Source organism: Bemisia tabaci, chromosome 7, assembly GCF_918797505.1.
Source record: "Bemisia tabaci chromosome 7, PGI_BMITA_v3".
Classification (NCBI taxonomy): Eukaryota; Metazoa; Arthropoda; class Insecta; order Hemiptera; family Aleyrodidae; genus Bemisia; species Bemisia tabaci.
In genome coordinates, this window is record NC_092799.1 from 48,249,867 (window position 1) to 48,268,495 (window position 18,629).

The 18,629-nt window shown below is 40.8% G+C and overlaps 1 protein-coding gene across 7 annotated transcripts in view; it reads left to right on the forward strand.

Moving 5' to 3' along the window:
- Window positions 1-3,319: 3,319 nt before the first annotated feature.
- Window positions 3,320-18,629, forward strand: part of LOC109030130 (Crustacean cardioactive peptide receptor) — a 538,683-nt gene continuing 523,373 nt past the window's right edge. For 2 of the 7 annotated variants that reach the window (XM_072302108.1, XM_072302114.1), the window contains exon 1: window positions 4,595-5,353. The gene's annotated coding sequence lies outside the window, so the exon portion shown is untranslated. Of the gene's footprint in view, window positions 3,566-4,594; window positions 5,354-18,629 lie in introns of those variants that run through there. The other 5 variants (XM_072302110.1, XM_072302109.1, XM_072302111.1 and 2 more) reach the window with 5 other exon arrangements.

The following is an 18,629-nucleotide window of genomic DNA, read 5'->3' on the forward strand; positions in this document are numbered from 1 at the left end:
CGCCATTTACTTCAGTACAATGTATTTGCGAGTCAAAATTCGTTCATCACTGGAAAAAGAAAAAGAAAAAAAAAAAAACACATTGGATCTAGAGCCCAGACTCTTGAAAACATTGACAAGAAAAAGGACTCTTCATTCAATCAGATTTAAGCTTAAATCAAAAGGAAATCCGCTCAAATTAAGAGGCTTGGTTCTTGATATAAGCAAAAATCCGATTGAATCAAGAGTATTTTACATTTTGAATTACATCAACTTCAGTCCAAAATTGAATGTCCGACACAGTGGCGAGGCGAGAATGATCGATTATCGATATCTCCTCATTTGACGCTGTGCACTGAAAAAAACACACATTGGATCTAGAGTCCAGACTCCTTAATACATCGACAAGAAAAAATACTCTTGATTCAATCAGATTTAAGCTTAATTCAAGAACCAAGCCTCTTAATTTGAGCGGATTTCCTTTTGATTTTAAGCTCAAATCTGATTGAATCAAGAGTCCGTTTTCTTGTCAATGTTTTCAAGAGCCTGGACTCAGATCATGTGTGTTTTTTTTCCTTCCCCAGTGTGGTGAAGAATCGATTATTATTACGAGCACCCTGTTATCGATCCTTTTCCATAGATTTAAATGACAGATTAATCAATAGATTGCGAACACGCCACGCCACTATTATGCACCTGCATAAACGGCAGCGCGATTGAGAATGATGTCAATAATATAGAAGCTAAATGGGCAGAGCTATCCACGTAGGGCGGAGGGGGGGGGGGGGGGGGGCGAGCCGCGGCGTTTGTCACGGCGCGCAGCGTGCGGGTGGAAACACGCGAGTTTCACTGCACCTCTTATCTCGCAGATGACAAATTGAGCCGTGCTTCATGGTCCATTGCCGCACCCCCCCCCCCCCCCCTCGCCCCCTTCGACTGACAAGTGCTCCCCGCGTGTCAAAGAGCCAAATCCTGGGAGTGCGAACACGGGGCAGGCGACAGGGTTAGAGAGGGCTCCTCGAAAATTGATGGAAGGCGGCCCCCTTCGCCGCTTTAAAATAGACCGTTTTCGAGGACCCAACGGAACGAGGAAAAATCCAGGCCTCAAAAGCGGGAGATGCATTTATGAGAAATGGGAGGCGTTGTTCAACTTCGCTGAGGAGACAGCAAGAGTGGCCGTGATTGACGTCATCGAAACTGTTATCGACCCCGATCCGTCATGATGGATTCTCGTCAGCGTGGTGTTGGGTACTTTTTCGAAAATCGATTACTCGAATCGATTTGAGTTTCTTCGAGTATCCAATTTCATCGATTTGGATCGTGACAATGAAAGACATCGATTTTAAAAAATTGGAAATTACAAAAACTTAAATTCTCGCTTTTTGAAAAAGAATTCGAATGGAAATTTCTAGGAGGCATGCTGAAATTTTGGTTCAAGAATCGTCTCACGTGCCGATTTTATAAATTCGAGTGGCAAAAATCGGAATTTTCGATTTCGTGGGAATATAGCGATTTACACGATTAATCGAACCCAATTAAATCGATCCGATTGAATCGATTTTCCCGGATAAAGAATTGATTTTTCGGGAGAATGATTAAAAATATCCAACAATATTAAACAATATTGCTCTCTATATGTTCAACGGCCAAGTCATTTATGGTTCCATCACTTCCATCCAGTGATTTTGTGTCTCTTTCGTTCCGTTAACTTTTCTGTGTTGGTATCTTACTCAGATTCCGACAATCGTGGCCAGTAGTGAAGTAAGCAGATTTTTTACACTACGAACAATAAAGGTTGAGAAAGGAACAATGCTCGATTGAGAAGCTTTTCCAACCCGTTGCAAGGAGCAATTTGACTCTCGTAGAGTATTGCGTTTTTTGTGGCCGGGCAATTAAAATCTCCTACAGCCAATCTAGACTAAAGACGTATATTTCTTAGTGAGGAGTTGATTTCAGTAATTTTTGATGCGAGAATCGTGTTCTAAGTGAAATTCTGGTTAAGATATACATGTCTGAATGATAAAGTTATTGTACTTCGTATTGTGGTCCATTTTGACGAGCAAAACTATGTAATGCTTACAAGTCATTGTCGTTTCTCTTGCAATTGGACCTAACTATATGTGAATGCTGCTAAATTTCCCTCAAAAATTTTCTTTTTATGTGGAGAATGTTGGGAAATTTCACTAATTTTTCGCTCCGGAGAGCTTCTCAATTGCGGATATTTCAGAAAAATACGGTTCCATACTTCACTTTCTGGTGTTGAAGGCGGATTTTACGAATCTTTTCACACTGGAAAAAAAACACATTGGATCTAGAGTCCAGACTCTTGAAAACATTGACAAGAAAAAATACTCTTGATTCAATCGGATTTTTGCTCGAATCAAAACGAAATCCGCTTAAATTAAGAGGCTTGGTTCTCGATTTAAGCTAGATTCTGATTGAATCAAGAGTAATTTTTCTTGTCGATGTTTTCAAGAGTCTGGACTCAAGATCCAAACGACTTTTTTTTCAGTGTACGGATACACGTAGGCCTTGTCTCCACGAGCCGTTTCACGTGATTTGTCCTAGGGAAAAATCCCACTTACGAAGTTGGGAAAAATTTTGAGTCAATCAATATTTTTCCCAGTACCAAGTATGGTACTTGTACCCCTATAGGACCCACTGAGAGAAGAAAAAGAAGTGAAAACAAATTGTGCGATATTTTATTCATTACTACATTGTTCATGTTTGTTTAGTTAAAATAATGTGTCTATTTGTCAATTGAGTGCAATTATTATTTTAATCCCGGTTAAATACTCGACTTTAACTAATTTATCTTCCCGCGCAAACTAGTCGCAGGACTGTACATGAGCCCCGTCCCGTGGAGGCGGTAACTGGGAAAAATCCCAGAAGTTTCATTCCTGCGATTCGAACTTGGGACAAATCCCATGAAAACGTCCCGTGGAGACAAGGCCTGACGGACTCTAGATACAATGTGTTTTTTTTCCAGTGATAGTCTCTTCGCGTATACTTGAAAAATTATTCTGTGGTTCATTTGGTGGTCCTTCTGTAGTTCATTCGGTGGTCCTTCTGTGGTTCATTCGGTGGTCCTTCTGTAGTTCATTCGGTGGTCCTTCTGTAGTTCATTCGGTGGTCCTTTTGTAGTCTCCACATCTAATCCATTGGACTTTAGAAATGAGGAGCCTTTACGAAGCAGTCGATAGCCCATATGCGGGGAAGCCGAAACCGTCCGTGGTGGATGCTACTTGTTGCTGGCGTCGCGGCGTGGTCGGCGGCGTCGGCGGCGTTCGGGGCTCTTCGGGCCGGGCTCCCGGTGCCGCGGCGCGGCCCAGCCCGAGTCCGAGACCGCGGTCGGCTCCAGAGTTCGGTGTCGGCCCTCGTCGCTACCACCACGAGATCCGCGCTCGCGTCGTCCTCCTATCCGGAAATCCGCTCGCGGAATCCCTACCCTTCGCTCTTGCTCGCCGAGCCAAGTACTCAGTGCTCGCTCTTCTGCTCTGTTTGTATTCTTGTGTCGTTTGTCTAGCCTTAGGGCGGCGTTTAGTGAATGGGCACCGATTTTTTTGGAGGAACGAGAGGTCTAATAGTTTAAAGTGTCAAAATTGTTGAAATTTGGAATTAAGTATCAATTTCCTCGTCTAATTTGAATTTGATCTCTTGAGCTTCCGGACGATCCAAATTCTTCGAGAAACTAGAGTTCCGATTCGTTAAAAATTTTATATTCTGAGTGAAATTTTGGAGGAACAAGGGGTCTAATGGTTCAAAGTGTCAAAATTGTTGAAATTCGGAATTAAGTATCAATTTCCTCGTCTAATTTGAATTTGATCTCTTGAGCTTCCGGACGATCCAAATTCTTCGAGAGACTCGAGTTCCAATTCGTTAAAAATTTGAAACTCTGAGCATATTTTATTTTAAAAAATTGTTTTGAAGAACGAGACGTCTAATGGTTGGAAGTGTCAAAATTGGTGAAATTTTGAAATTAAGTATAAATTTCATCTTCTAGTTTGAATTTCATCTCTTGAGCTTCTAGACGATCCAAAATTTTTGAGAAACTAGAGTTCCTATTCGTTAAAATATTGAAATTCTGAGCATATATAAATCAAATTGTTTTGAAAAACGAGAGGTCTGATGGTTGGAAGTGTCGAAATTGCTGAAATTTCAATGTTCGTTTTAAATTTCGTCATGTAGTTCGAATTTGACCTCTGGAGCCTGTAGTCGATCCAAATTTTCTGGGAAAATATTATAGTTCCAAATCGTTAAAGTATTGAAAGTTTTCAATTAAAAAAATTATTTTGAAGAACGACAGACCCAATCGTTGGAAGTGTCAAAATTGTTGAAAGTTCAGTCTTCCAAACTTGTTTTTAAATTTTAAGAAAAACGACAAAAATAACAATTGAGGAATTATTAGGAGCCTGAAAAACGATTAAGACTTTAAAGTCTGAATTCGACCGCTTGAACTTATTTGTGATTCAAATTGATCGAGAAAGTAAAGTTTCAAATCGTTAATATATTGAAATTGTTTTTTTGTTTTGTTTTTGTAAAAAAAATATATCATTTCTTAAAGAACGAGTGATCTACTAGTTAGAAGTGTCAAAATTGTTGAGAGGTTAAGATTCCAAACTTTTTTGAATGATACTTCAAGAGAAACAATAATGGCAGATGGTTAATTTATTAATTAATTAATTTTCCTACGGGTACTAATACCAGAAAAAAACGGTACGAATAGAAGATTAAAAATCTCATCGAGTACTTTCTCACGAAGTGTTGCAATGTCCTCATGGATATTTTTGGAGAAAATGGGATCAAAGTTAAGTTCTTCCACTAAATTGTCTCTCGCAGAAAGTTCTACTTACTAAGCAGCGAGTAGACCCTTAGTTTCCCCAATGAAGATTTGGTTACCCTACGCTAAACGCCGACTTTATATTCGCGAAATGGATCAGCTGCAAACGTCAATCCACCCATTTAACGAGTTTACTCATTATCTATAACTAAATCCTTAACAAAACTGTGAGCACCGCATATATTTCAATTAATATTTCTCCTATCTCGACGCGATTTTTTGTTTCATATTTGTGTTTGCTATCTAATTATACGTAGTAGTTTGTTTTCCTTATGTAACTAAGAAAAAAAAATAACTATAAAACGTCAATGCCAAACTTTTTAGTACATTTCAAATATTGGTGTTCCTATTTCTGATAATATACGAGTAGTGACAGTGTGACTCCAAGTGATTCTTAATCTAAAAAGAACAATTTGTGTGGTGTTGTTCCTCGGATATTTGGTGGAACAAGAGTGAATATTGGAACGTGACTCAATCAAACGACTGCCTAGTTGCTGTTTACTTTCATCCGCTTATTTTGGAACCCCATTTCAGGTGGGAGAGTTATTTGATTCATTTCAGTTTGATATTAGAGTTTCCCAACGCAAAGTTCTTTCGTATTTTAACCATCAATTCCCAGGTAGTCATGATTGCGATAAGTTGTGCGATTTTATCGATGGTTAAACATAAACATAGCCAAAATTAGCGATGAACCGCGATAAAATTTGACTGCGAAACCGTTACCTTATCGATGCTAATTTTTGGTGATATTACCGGGAAAATCAACAAAGAATCAAACCATGGATCCTCTGTTAGTGATAACAATTGAGACATCCCAACCGGTAAAACCGACAGAGGATCAAAGTTATGAATTTTTGTTTTTTAATAATTGGTTGATTGGGGGGGGGGGGGGGGGGGGGTTAACCGTCCCAAAACGTCCCAGCCACTATTTAACTCATCATAGGTACCCTTTTTAGCCATGTTTCTTGTGATTTCATCCGTACCTCTATTTTTTCTTTAGTTGCGATCTCCCTGAATTTGTTGAGAAACTATTAGACCATGCGTATTTCTGGCATTTAAATAGCCATCCTCTAGTTTTGGTTCTTACTTTGATGGAACATTCCTTCACAGACCACACACGTTGAAACATTGAATTGAAACACAACGAACACGTGATTTTGTTTTTATTATTTCATAGCTTAGAATAAGTCGAAAAGTGGATTGATGCAAACGCTGGCCAAAATTCACCAATAAGCAACAGAGTTTAGCTCTTGACTGTAGCAGAGCGTTTTTTCTCATTTGGCGGGCAACCCTTCTGATCTGGTTTAACAAATTCGACCAAATCTACCAGCGGAAATTCGCCTGGTGTACCTCATCGTGCTTTTTCGCGTTTTTTTCTTTTTCTGCTGCATTTTTCAAATTATTTCATGCTTTCTTTTCTCATACCGAATCTCCCTGCGATTCTCGTGACATCCTTCCGTAATGATGAAATGAACCCGGATATCAATATAATGAATGAGAAAGTAAAAAGGAAGATTACATGGCATCCAGGATGATCGGAGGTCAACTTTGCAATGGTGAATCATTTATTTTCCCTGTTCCATGGAAACGCTCGAGTGCCCGGCTGTGTGTCCCACTTATGAAATTCTTGATAGCGATTGCTGCCATGCCAGGGAAAAAACGCCGTATCAACATCCGAATGTTGCCAAATTTCCTTCTTTAAAACATTCATTTTTCAGGATATCAATGAAAATTTCTCATTGAAATTTTCAGATATCGCAGATGCAAGTACGGCTTAAATTCTTCTAAAAATTGGGAGAAAAATATCCACAAGTTTCCCTGGAAATTTGAATTTCATCAGAAGAAATCTTGCAACGTCTGATGGCTTATACGGCGTTTTTCCAGAACGGCAGATAACGCCTATCGCGTTCCTTCCGCCAGGATTCATGTCCGCAGACGTCGCATCTTTTTACCTTCAGCGTGGGCTACGATGCTGTGCTAAGGAAGAACGCCGTATGAACCTTCAGGCGTTGCCAAATTTTCCTCGATAAAACACGAATTTCCTGGTCAACTTAAGAATATTTTTCTTCCAATTTTTCGGATAATTTTGCTCGCAATTCCACCAAAAAGCCCTGAAAATTTCAAGAGAAAATATTTATAAGTTTCTTCGAAAATGAACATTTTATCGAAGGAAATGTGGCAACTCTCGAATGTTCATATGGCGTTCTTCCTTAGCACGTCATCACGAGTGACAGATTTTCACCGCCTTTCCCACCTCCCCCCTTCAATTCCTCGGACGGGGAGGGAAACGGAGTTGAAGGTAAACCAAGAACGAAAGGCCGCTAACAAGGAGGATTCAAATTCATTGACGCTTGACAAATAGTAGCGGCTCGGAATCAGGTTTCGCTCAGTGGCGAGGCGTGAATGATCGATTATCGATGTTTACCCATTCGAAGCTATGGTAAAGAATCGATTATTAAGGTGTCCGTTGCGAGCACCCTCTCTATCGATCCTTTTCCATAAGTTCAAATGAGAGATAAATCGATCTATTGCAAAGCCTGCCACGCCACTGATTTCGCTCCATTCTCTGCCCTCTCATTTGCGTGGGTGAAACCGACTGATGACTTAATCGATTAATCATGTTTCGTAAAAATTCTCAATTCTCCTTTCGAGTGTAATTTATTTTGATCGGCGGGTTTTTGTTCTCGAGTACAGTTTAACATAGATTAATGGATCAGATTCGATTTTTTTCTGCGTCTACCAAGATTCCTCCCGGTGAATTCGGAGATATCTTGATTTTGGGTTCTTCTAATTTTGATTTAATTTTTCTCGCGCGGTTGGAACTAGGTCAGGGGCGTCGATGGCAGGAGGCATTTGGTTCCTCTTGAATTTTGAAGTTGTCCTATCATTAGTACGTTGTGGTTCAACTCTCTAAAATTATACCTTTCAAACTGATTTTACAATGGCACGTTCAGAAATTAACTCAAAAAGCAGATTTCAGGGCCGTGTATGAAATACGCACAGCTAAATTTCGGATTTTTTTTACCCCCTCCCTCTCGTTATATTTTTGGGGCGTAGGTCTTAAAAGATATATTCAAGTTAATATTAAGAAATCTGTAAGATAATCACAAAGCTGCGACGGTTCGACGAAAAAATCACGGAAAACGCTGTATTTTTGAAGTAGCGAGAGAGTCGTTTTTGACATTCGACCCAAACCCCAAAGGTGTCGGTCGACCATTTTCATTTAATTTACGTCTCAAGTGGTCCCAAAAACATATCAAAAGCGCCAACCGTCACCTTGCAACCTAGACTATAACGCTGATGTTGAGCATACTGAAAAAAACGCAAATTTCCGTAGATTCGATCCTTCAGAATTGCCTCCGGATTGAAGTTTGGGCCTCCATTTCAACGCCAAAAATGCGAGTATCGTCAAAACACAAATGTTTCTGTTAAAAAATACTCCATCAACTGCAAAATATCGAGAAAGCTCGGAATTTCGGGAGTTGGTCGATTATTTTGGCTCTTATCGATACCCGTTTTTTGCCGGCCATAATAGCAACTCACAGGAATGGACCACTAGACACAGTACGCGAAGTTACGCACTCTGATACATGTTTCTGAACTGAAAGTTCAAGGAGAGCACGATTCGCGCAACGAAAATTACTGAAATTTTCTCCTAACCATGATATTTAATGTTTATTGACGCGTGAATTCAAACCACCCGCTCATGAAAACCTAATGGTCTACGTGAGTCAAATTGCGGACTGAACGTTACCGTAAAAGTCTGCTCGGTATGACAATATGACAACCTCAATCATGACGATTTGACTCAGTTGTAGCTTGTTGTTTACATTTCAAACAACTCAGGGTGGGGAAAGAAAACTGCTCAAGTAAGAAGCTTGCCATTGGCGATGTAGAGTGCGATTTGCCTAATGTAGAGTATTTCGTTTCCTGTAACCGGGCAATTCAAATTTCTCGTAACCAATGTTAAATACAAACGTTAATATCTTAGTTAGGAGTTGATTCCAGTAATTTTCGATGCGAGAATCGTGTTCCTCGCAAGATTCTAGTTACGAAACATGTATGAGAATGCTTGAATTCGTACCTTGTCTAGTGGTCCATTCCGTAGAAATCCACGGAATTTCATGAATTTCGCATGTAATTTTACATATCGCACGTACCAACGCGAAACATTCGTTGATAGCCGACTGAGAGAGCTAGTTTCGACCAGTGGCGAGGCTTGAATGATCGATTTTCGATAATTCCTCATTTGAAGCCATTGTAAATGATCGATTTTCAAGGTGTTCATTGCGAACACCCTGTTTATCGATTTTTTCCGTTGGTTTAAATGGCAGATCAATCGATTTATCGCAAAGCACGCTACGCCACAGGAATTCGTCAAAGCCCTCGAGACAAACCCCGAGGCGCTTCTCAAATCAAGAATGTCTGCGGTAACTCGGTCTATTTGATTCTAGCTCCCGGGATTTTCTCCGCTTCCGCGAAAGCTTTCCGACGTCTGACCTTAATTTTTCGTCTCCGTTTCGTCTGTGTCTAAATTGCCTCCAGGCTCCCCGAATAGACGACTCAAATTCCCAAGTCTCCGTAATCAACGAAATTAACTGATCTCGCGGCCCTGTATCTCCGCCGGTAATCAGCAGTGAAAGGCCTTATTATCCCGTAGGCGTTGCCCCAGGAAGTGTTAGTCGCAGGTGTTTTATGTCCTAAGTAAAGTGTGAGAGGAAAAAGGTTGGAGGTCGAGTAGGCGGGAACGAAGTCTACAAATTCGTACATTTGTTGTGTTCTCTTCATGTGTATTGAATAGCAAAGTGACGGATTTGACCGAAAAAAAGCTATTTATATTACAAGCTATTTAGTCAAAACAGGCATTTAGATGTGTCTTTGCTTTGAAAAAAAAGAAATAAACCTAGGTATGTGAATAGAGTTTCCGTGCAACATCCGCCCTTCCGTCCTTTTAGCAAGCATAAATACGTCTATTTCATAAATTGCCTTTCGGCAGATTTTGAGACCTACTATACGTAGTATCAACTCGTGAGCATTGTATAGACAGTTATCTACGTATGGAAAGAAAAAAAGAGAAAGGGAAAAACGAAAATGTTTACCTTACAAAAAACAGGACAACACACGGAGTAAGAAAGAGGGAACAGATCAAATCACCGCCGAAATACCCCTCGATCTCAAGTGAATACCGTCACCCCCGAGGGAATCATATTCTTCAGCGTTATCCACACTATTCTCCTCAACTCAACCTTCCGACGGATCCAAATGACATGAAAAGCTCAGCTTTCGATCAACTTTATCATCATAAACGTGCCGCCTAAATTTCCGGGCTAGTATCTTCAATTCTTCCGTGCTAAGGAAGAAAGCCGCATGAGTCCTCAGGCGTTGCCAAATTTCCTTCGACAAACTACGGATTTTTAAGCAAAGTTGTGAATATTTCTCTTCCGATTTTTCGGATGATTTCGCTCGTAATTTGTTCTAAAAAGTCTGTAAATGCCAAGGAAAAATATTCATAGATTTTTTCCTTAATTAAATAACTTCCGCGAGGAATTTGGCAACATTGGAATGCTCATACGGCGTTTTTACTTAGCACGACAGAATTGCCTCCGGGAGAACCAAGCATACCCTCTCTGCTCGACAGTATTATTACTCCAAAATTCCCGCTACTGCTTAAGAACCTAATAGTCTATTGAGCTTTCGATAAACACGGCGGCAAATTCAACCTTTTTCCAGTCCTCAATTAGATCATATTGTTGCATCCAGTGGCGAGGCATTTCTCTCACAAAATAACGCACTTACTTGTCAATGCTGTCAAATTTCCCCTAGCATGTTTTCCTTTTATGAAGAAAATCTGAGAAAACCAAAAATTTCACAGGTTCTTCCTATGACCCACGCGAAAATCAGAAAAATTTTGGAAAAAAGAGCGCATGTTAGGTCATATTCTTGTAAAATTTCGAATTTTTCGGGTCAATTTCATAACTTTGGAATGGAGTTACGAAAAACGACGAATTATCAACTTCAATCTCAAATTCCATGCCCGACACCGTGGTGAGGCGTTCATAATCGATGGTCGATATCTTTCTATTTGAAGCCTCGCGGTGAAGAATCGATTACTAAGGTGTTGGTTGCGAACACCCTGTTTATCGACCCTTTTTCCGTAGGGTTAAATGGCAGATCCATTGATATATCGTAAGACATACGACGCCACTGGTTGCATAGGCTTGGGGAGCGCGATTTGGGTTTAGAGGTAATAACGTTGACGGATGGATGTCAAGGAGATATTAGATGAGGCTTTACAACATTGAATCTCAATGACGGGGAAGTCGAGAAATTGATTTTGGCCGACGTTACCCCTCAACAGCGATTCTTCAACTTATTCAGCTCCATTATTCGTTTTTGGTCTGGACGCTACGCGATGTTAATAAAACGCCTGCCTGGATGCAACTATTAATGGTCAGTTGTTGACCTGCTTGCACGTCAATGCCAATGAAGGCGTTCCTGTTTTTTCTGCCCCAATGTCAAAGAGGAATGCTATGCGCTACAAGTTGCTCTCGTGAGAACGAAATATGAGACCATTTTGGACAATATCTGGTTGTTTTATTGGTTCTATTGATTTTCGTAGATTATCTGCAGATATCTTCGACAAATTAGATATATCTGACAGGGTTCCTATTATCGAGAAAACCCAGGGAATGGAATTTTCAGGGAAAACCTAAGGATTTTGACTTTATTCTGTAATTTTTGCTTTTTCAAATGGGAAGTTTATATAATTGAACATTAATAAAATCAATATTTTTTTTAGAATAAGATTGTGCGTTTGTGAAGTTACACAAGAAATTTAAAAGGCAGGGGTAGCTTGGTAGCCTTTTTAAGTCCTCAGTTATCAGAACCTTGGGAGAGTGATTGCGTTACACCTCTGTGACGAAGGAATTGTAAAGAGGTATTTTACACAATCGACGAAGGAAAATATAGGGAAAACACAGGGAATTCGAAAGTAGAAATAAGGTAGAAACCCTGCTTTGATACGCTGCTGTGTTAAGGAAGATCGCCGCGTCGTATCAGGCAATGCTTCGACAAATCAACAAATTTCAAGACAATTTGCAAATATATCTCTTCCGATTTTCCGGAAGATCTCGTTCGTAATTTGATCCAGAAAGTCTGAAAATTTGAAGGAAAAATATTCATAATTTTTTTCAAAAATAAATATTTCCCGAGAGTAAATTTGGCAACATTCGAATGCTCATACGGCGTTCTTCCTTCGGATTACATTTGTTCGCAATAAGGAACCACCATCTCTAGCTCTTCATAAAAGCCCGTTTCTTCGCAAGGAAACCAATGGCACGTATGTTGTTTCTAAAATGAGCCGGCAATAGTGGTTCCTTATTGCAAAATATAATCCATAGATCGAAGCAGGCTATCAAATCTAGAATCGATTGTTCATATAATAAATCGTAATAGAGAAAAAGAACGGTGTAACCGACTCGCGAGGATCGTCCTTCTCAACCGGAAACAATCAACTCCGCGGGTAATCGGATCGCGGATAATGCGAAACCGCGCAACTCTCATTAAAAAGCGGATAACTGGGAAAATTTCGGATGCCGAAGGGAAAAGAAAAGGAAAGACAAGACAAGAGACCCGTAATACGCAGCAAATGCATTAGTTGTTTACTTTATTGATGGAAAAATGTAAGTTATTCGGTCTGAACGCACGGTCGGATAAATATTTGGGGAGTCGTCGGGTTGGGGGGTTGGGAGCCCTCCCCCCCCCGGGGGGGGGGGGGGATCCGCGGATAAGGGAGGCGGCCGGAAGAGAACTAGTCGTGTCTGTGCAAATAGACCGAGCGGCGAGATAACCGTTTCCCTTTTAAAACAAAATAAAGTCTTATCTTAATTTCACGACAGACAGCTTAGTGTCCCTAGCGATGTCGCCAAGCCCCGGAAAATCACCCGGCACCAATGCTTCCGATTTTAAGTCCCGCCGAGGGGGATGGTGGCGGGTGACTGTTGAGGCTCCTTTTGAGGATCCTTTTAAGGTTCCTTGTCCCTTTCGTATAATATGACAGGGTGTCTAGCATCTGGATTTTCCCGATTCTATCAGGATTCGAGGTCAATCAAGATTTAATCCGGATTTCATCAGGATTTGAGGAAAAACCGGTCGTAAAATCAGGATTTGAGAAAAGTCCTTGGAACTTAATTCTCTCTGCTTTCGCATACGTCTGTGCTGAAATTAAAATTTTTCTCCGCAAAAAAAATCAGGATTTTGAAAGAATTATGATATCAGGATCAAAAATCAGGATTTCCCATAATGAAGAGAAAACAAAAACTAGACACAGACTGTATAAATAAGTCGATCTGCATCGGAGGGCGGTAGCGTGGCGTCCTTTGCGATAAATCGATTGGTCTGCCACGTAAACCTACGGAAAAGGATCCTTAAACAGGGTGTTTGCAGCCAATACCTTAATAATAGATTCTTCACAACAGCGGGAAAATGAACAAATATTCCTCTTATCATCTGTAATAAGAGTACTATCTCATGAGCAGGGTCGTAGAGGTTTGGCAAGAAATAATTTGTTTTAATAATTGGGCAGATACGCCTTTCTTCCACCAAGTCGCTCCATACTCCAATTTTTAGCCGTATTATGACAGTCAAACAGCATAATACGTTCGGTTATACGAATCGAAAGTTCGGTCTGAGAACCGAATACATATCGATCTAAATGGAACATCGAACTTCGGTTCCTAATTGGACTCATAGGTTTGACTGCACATGATTCCTGAAACATCAGTTAAACAGCTGACAGTATCAACCATGACTTGACGTCATTGAAAGAAAACTTAACCGCGAAGTATTTCCGAAGGATTAGAATAATATATTCATCATAGTTGCGTTCTTCACGAGTTCGTTCCAGTCCCATCAACTTTTTTCCCCGAAGCGACTTCATGGTGCGGCACAGTATCGACCGGTAAACTGCCGTGCTGAGAAGAAACGCCGTATGAACATCCAAATGTTGCAAAATTCTCCTTTAAAAATTATCCATCGTTGAGGGAATCAATGTATATTTATTACTGAAAGTTTCAGATATCGCAGATTATAGCACGACTTCAGTTCTCTGAAAGATTGGGAGAAAACTGTCCATAAGTTTCCTTGGAAATTTTTATTTTATTAGAAGAGGTCCGGCAACCTTTGAAGGCTTTTACGGCGTTTTTCTTTAGCACGGCTGTAACTAGCCCGACTTGAGAATAGAAACCAGAAATCGTCGATTTTGCGCATCGTCCGGTAACTCATTTGTTAAATTAGTCGCGTGTGGCCAGCAGGAGGCCGATCTACCGCTGCCCCATGAATATTCAGCCGATTTTTTGCGCCTCTACAAATTTCGGGCATTCCATGACCGATGCCAAAGTTTTCTAGAAAAAATAATTTTTTGGAGGAGTTGCCCGACAGGGACGTACATGAAGTACTTTTGGGATCGTTCTGGTATTTTGTAAGCATTTTTGGGCGAATTTTTTAATTTTTCTCCCCTCTCAAAAGGCACTTAAAAGTCAACCGTTCAGCCTCAATTTTTTTTTTATAGAAAGTTAGAAATAAAGGTTACGAAGTTTAAACTTGGAGAGTGAAATTCTATACCAAAGTTTATAGAGCTCCCAAAAACCCCCTAGTATGATGAAGACGTAGTGAAAGAAGCACCTTGAAAGCGTATGACACTCAGCAAAAAGAGTAGACTGCGCTCCGTAACTGCGTAAGTCATTCCGTAACTCCGTAAGGAGACTAGTACTCGGGTTTTTTGTGCATTGTGTAGATTCTACCACTCCAGCACAGAACTGCACTCAAAAATGTTTAACGGCGTAGTGAAATATTAAATACAATACAAGCATTTATAGTAAAGTATATTTATTTTTAGAAAAAAATGAACTTTTTTTCAACGAGAGGGGCTTACTGTAGTCTGGGCTTGACTTCCCTTCCCCTTTGTAAGATCCTTACTGAACGGTCCTTTGGAAGAGATAAGAGAATGGTCGTGTGTTAAAGCTTAAAAATCGATCAGGCCTTCATCAATATGTTCTTGTTCCGTTCTCTCTTGCTTTCACAGCTACCCCACAATCCTCCTACCTAATAATCTTCTTCTTATTCTTTAGCAGCGTTCGAATGCTCATCCTTCGTTTTTTCTCAACACGGCAGCGTCCAGTTCGGTTTGACATTTCCGAGCGTATTTAAGTGACAGTATCTTCGAAAAGCTCTCCTCCAATCATTAGTGCCAATATCTCAATCTTGAATTGTTCTCAACTCTGTAAGGCTCTTTTTCTAACGAATGGTCGCTTGCAATTGAATAAATTATGATTTTCCTTCCTGGTAAACTCGATCCAACTATGTGAGCGTCTCTTGACCCAAAGAAGGTTCCGATTTATCATTGATTGATGGATCGACTTCTAATAAAGCTGTACGTCACCTGTCGAGCGAAAGGTTAAATTTAAGAATCGAATTCCGTTCTTTCTAAAAGCCCTGGTCAATCGCGTGCCTGATTGTCAGTCTGATCTCCAGGCAGAATTTCAATTGGGCAAGTTCTGGATGGCGACATACCATCGTCGAGGTAAAAGTTCGTCCTGCAGCTCTCCAATCGTTTTCCTCATGGTTTCTAGAATTCTTGATTTATTTTTAGCATCGTGTAGTTTCCTGGTTCCCTCTCATTTCCGGGGAAAAATTTTAAGGTGTCCCTCATTTCTCTAAAGTTTTTTTGAGAATATCCAAATTTACTCCAGCATAGTGGAGCAAGTCAATCGAAAATTTTGAAACTTTCAAGGTTACGAGATCTTAGAGCTGTCCTGTTTTTTTCGTTTTGGAGTCCCCAAACAAAGTGACAACTCTGTTAATGTATTCGCTCCCTATCTTTGCATTGAGAATTTGTCTTGATGCAGAGGTGGACTCGCAGGGTAGCGCGGGATATCCCCTCCAATACGGCCTCAACTTTGAAATCTTTTTTTGAGCTTTGGCAGCTGATTTCAGAGGAGAATACCGGCAACATCGTGTTTTTTTACGGACATTTAAGCAAGATGAAGTACTTAAATCGCAAATCCCTCACGCATGCAAAAACTCCAGCTCTATTACTTTCTCTCGTGCGGGAAACGACCATTGGCGGGTCCAGCAAATTGGCAACATTGTTTTTTTCCATTTAAAACTATGGAAATATATCGATTCTAGGTGTCTCGACGAGAATCGATTATTTAACATAGGTTCAAACGGTGGGAATCCGGTGTTGCCAAATTGCTGGATCCGCTTCTGGAAAGGACAAATTATCAACTTCAGTCAAAAATCTCATGTCCGACATCTCTCAATATCTCGCTCCATCGTACGAGTGTCTCGACGAGAATCGATTATTTAACATAGGTTCAAACGGTGGGAATCCGGTGTCGCCAAATTGCTGGATCCGCTTCTGGAAAGGACAAATTATCAACTTCAGTCAAAAATCTCATGTAATGTCCGACATCTCTCAACATCTCGCTCCATCGTACGACGCCGTGTTAAACAAAAACCGCGAATCCATACGGTGGTTTCACTGGATTTACGCGGTTCTTCCTTCGTGGTTCCCCTCTATTTTTCTCCTGTTTTCAGGATAAACGGCGAATCCACGAAGCGTTTCCGTTGGATTTACGTGTTTTTGACTTCGCACGGCGGCGGCGGTTTCGGATCCGCGAATCTGCCGCTACAAATTGATGCTTGGCGATTAAGCGGCACTTTGTTTGAGTTGTTGCTCCGTGGCTCGTGAATGGGGCTCATTAACGGAGACGCCCGACACGTCTTTTTCCGAGGCTCGCAGTGAGTTATCTCCCGCTATTTGGGCGTATTTCTACCAAACGGAACTATGTGCATTAAGCCATGAGCCCTGAGACCCATAAACATATGTGCATAACAGGGCTCACGTCATAATGCACATAGTTCCGTTTGATAGAAATACGTCCATTTGGGTCCCCGCTCGTCCTGTATCACCCTTTTCTGTATTCCTACCCCTAGTATTGCATGGCACAAGATCCAACGTGAAAAGGTAGACAGGGTGCTCGGTGTCTCCTGTACGGAAAAAGTACACTGGAAAGAGAGTCGCTTGGATATTGAGTCCAGACTCTTGGAAAAATTGACGAGAAAAAATACTCTTGATTCAATCGAACTGTTTGCTGGAATCAAAAGAACACCCTTTTCTGTATTCCTACCCTTAGTCTTGCATGGCACAAGATCCAACGTGTAAAGGTAGACAGGGTGCTCGGTGTCTCCTGTACGGAAAAAGTACACTGGAAAGAAAGTCGCTTCGATCTTGAGTCCAGACTCTTGAAAACATTGACAAGAAAAAATACTCTTGATTCAATCGAACTTTTTGCCTGAATCAAAAGGAAATCCGCCTAAATCAAGAGGCTCGGCTCTTCGATTCAAGGAAAAATCGGATTGAATTAAGAGTATTTTTCCTCGTCAATTTTTTTTTTGCAGTGTTAAACAAACCAGTCACATTTGCATGGAAAGTTTTGAGAGTGGTAGTACTCGATTTGTACCATTCATACTCATCATGTACCTGAATTTTGCGAGCTCGCTGTAAATTTGAGAGCCTCAACCCCTCTCCCCGCCCCCTCCATCGCGGGCCGAAGACCCATAACGTGGAAATCGATGAGACTATATGTGGAGCTTAATGTGTTTTTAATTCCGCACCTATTGGGCCGGAATGTGAAAAAAGCTCCCTATTCAATTACACCCTCGTTCTGCATCGGACAGAGCACGTCCGAAATTGAAAGGCCGGAAAAAGCGAGGGGGGTCCGGGGGGTTGGCTGTTGAATTCAGACGGGGGACACTAATAGGCATATCGCGGGTTTATGAACGATCGATTCTCTACTTTCACTCGGCTGAAACACGGGCGCCGAAAAGAGCAGCCCTATAAATATCTCGTTGCTAGAGTTCACGGCTTTCACTAAGTGTTTTTATTTTTGTTTACGGCCGTATCCGATGTTTATGGTGGTATTCATAGTCAATTGTTAAGAATTTATCCATACACGAAGCGCATGGGCATCCTGAGAGAATCGAGAATGCTAAAAACTCAATTGTTCCAATAATGTTAGTCCCTGATTTTATTTTTAAAACCCTCTAAATTATTGACAATATTCAAGTGTTTGCCTGGAAACAGCTCGTAAACGATTCTCTTTAACGATCAGATAGTCTCTTGCAGAGGGATAGATAGGTGCAGATAGGTGCTTTTTTGGATGAGCCTGAACTTTCAGTTCCTTGGTGCATAAGATATAATGCATTTATAAGGCTCACATCGCAGTCGTCTGCTTAATCTTATATGGCTGAAATAAATGTTAGTTCTGCCTAAAAATCTTTTGGAACCTGGCAAGTTTTAGTGAAAGCTTAGTTAACTGTTAGTTTGTGAACGCCGGGAGAGCCTTCAAATACTGGCTATACATCCCGCTTTATCGGGAGGTTAGTTTAGTTGCGTGACCCAACCGAACGCTTAGAACGCCTTCAAATCTGGCGATACCTCCAGCTTTGCCGGGAGGTTAGTTCAGTTGCGTGACCCAACCGAACGCATAGAACGCCTTCAAATCTGGGGATACTTCCCGCTTTGCCGGGAGGTTAGTTTAGTTGCGTGACCCAACCAAACGCTTTGAACGCCTTCAAATGTGGCTATACTTCTCGCTTCTCCGGGAGGTTAGTTTAGTTACTTTTTCAGAGAATATTATTTGCAATTTGTTTTAAGTCATCTGAAAGTTTCAGAGAAAAAAAGTTATCACTTTCCTCAATACTGATTTACTTTTTCTAGAGAAATGTGGCAATATTTGAATTTTCA